The sequence below is a fragment of the Asparagus officinalis genome, chromosome 8 (assembly GCF_001876935.1).
Source record: "Asparagus officinalis chromosome 8, Aspof.V1, whole genome shotgun sequence".
Taxonomy (NCBI): domain Eukaryota; kingdom Viridiplantae; phylum Streptophyta; class Magnoliopsida; order Asparagales; family Asparagaceae; genus Asparagus; species Asparagus officinalis.
This window is the reverse complement of record NC_033801.1, coordinates 64,942,274-64,944,654: the sequence shown is the minus strand read 5'-3', so window position 1 is coordinate 64,944,654 and position 2,381 is coordinate 64,942,274.

The following is a 2,381-nucleotide window of genomic DNA, read 5'->3' as shown; positions in this document are numbered from 1 at the left end:
AACAAGGTTTAAGTTTGGTTTAAGTGTGTTTATAAGCTTTTAAGCATTTGAGTGTTTTGGTTTTGTGAATCAATTCCATAAGAGCTTGAGGAGATCATCTATTGAAGTTTGAGCTTCCAACTATTCTCCCTCAAACTCTTGATCTATTGAGAAGTTTTCTAAACTCTATTTCTAGCTCTTTTATATATTTGATTATCATTGTTATTAAGCTAGAACTACATTGAGTTTAGTTTTGATTTATATCTCTTTGTTCACACACAACCTTTTGAGCTTATTGTATTTACATTCATAGTATAATTTTGGGTTGTGGGTTAGTGACTAAGATTTGTACTTAATTGAGTTCTCATCTATTGTAGAGAACAAATTTATATTTGTTACATTATGAGTGGTGTAAGGTTTTCGGTAAGCTAGAAAACCGAGTGTGTTGTGAAGTTTTCGGTGAACTAGAAAACCGATTGTGAGGAGTGACGTTGATCGGTGAGCGTTGAAAACCGACATTGTGAGGTGTAAACATTATTCGGGTGAGCGTAGAAAACCCAGTTGTGTTAGTGGATTCTCCCCGGGAGTGGGGGAGCGGAGACGTAGGACGGAAGGTCCGAACTCCGTGATCATATTGTGTGTTTGAATATGCTTTGGCGTTTATTCTTATTTGTGCTCATTGCTCATTTCGCCATTCTCTCATTATTTATATGATCCACTATCTAGTTCATATTGTTTACCCATTGTGTTAGTTTTTTCATATCCTTGCATATATCATATTGTATATCTCTTTGATAGGATATATCATCTTGTGTTAGTTTATATATCCTTGCATATATATATTCATCATATAGGATATATCTCATTGTTTACATTGCTTATCCTAGCTCATATATCTTGTGGTATTTTATACTTACTAGGATAACTTGTTAATTAATTTTAATTGGCATATAATCGGATTAGATTAGCATAAGACCCTAATCACCCCCCTCTAGGGTCTAACAGATAACTCTGATGACCAATCAGAGTGGTGAAAAGAGCTATCTCCCTTATCAGGTTGAGCCTGAATAGAGATTGGGGGTACTGTGTCAGCATCCTCAGCTGGCACAACCTCGTGATCATCATAATTCATAAAATCAGATGTGAGGTAGCACCAATTGGTATTAACATGGATGGTCGTGCGATCAGGATCAGGGAGTGGGAAAAGATAATTGTCCTGAAAACATAACCATAACTTATCGCCCTTATGGATAATCAATTTCATATGAAGACAAGCATCAAGGTTAATGGATGCACTAGGGATTAAAGAAGAAAGTCCCTCTACGAGCTCCCCTAAACCCATACCGTAAGCTAAAGTGATAATCAAACCACCAAACATAAATTTTCCACTCGTTGCTCTCGCTGCACGACACAAATGATGAATCATAAAGGCTCCTGTGTCAACCTTGTGCCCCTCGACCATGGCACATAAGGGGTAGAGTTCTCTCTGACACATGACTCCATCGCTCTCGCCTCGACCGAAAATGGTGAAAGCTATGAACCTCTGTAAATATCTAAAGAATGGGTTATAAATAGCAGAGGCCTTAGACAAAGAGGGATCATAGGTTCTTTGAGTGGTAGAGCGTGCTATGGAAGTCCAAAAGGGGGGTCAAGTTAAAATGTTTAGAAACATTTCTAGCCCCACTATCCGGAAAACCAAATATCGTATTTAATTGGGCAAATGTAAGTGTGTAGGATTGGTTAAATAGCCTGAAAGTGATTTTCCCTTCTTTTACTCCCTCACCATTAAATAAAATAGCATCAAGAGAACTCAAAAATTCAAGGGTAATATGCTCGTACGTGAGATGTTTAGCCTCTACAAAATTTATCCAACCAACCTGTCTTAGGAGGTATGAAACATCTTCCCACAGTCCTAACTTACGCAAACAAGTCTCATCCAAATAGCGGGTACTCAGAATTCCCCACTTAACCAGTGCGTTATACCTATATTGTTGTTGTGCATCGACAAATTCTATACCATAAGGATTTTGGGGAGGGGGAGGGTTACCTCTTTGTCATCGCGATTTAGAAGTTAAGGCTCCCTGATTGTCCATCTGCGTTTAGGCCCTAATTAGTCTACTGAACGAGAGTGACAGCAGTTTGAACAATGGTTGATGGCTGCGACTAGTCGTTGTGCGGTACGAGATGGTGGTTTTAGCGGCAAAATCAAAATAGGAGTGAGGCGATTTGGTCGTTGTTGGGTAGAATTAGTTAGGGAGGGGGGAGGTCGGGGTAAAGGAGGGAGGAGGCGGTGGTTTGAGTGGTGATGGATGGGGGCAGTAAGGAGATGATCGGGTGTTGATGAGAGGGATGGCGGTGGTAGGCGATGATGATGGTGATGAGGGATGGATGGGTTGCGGCTA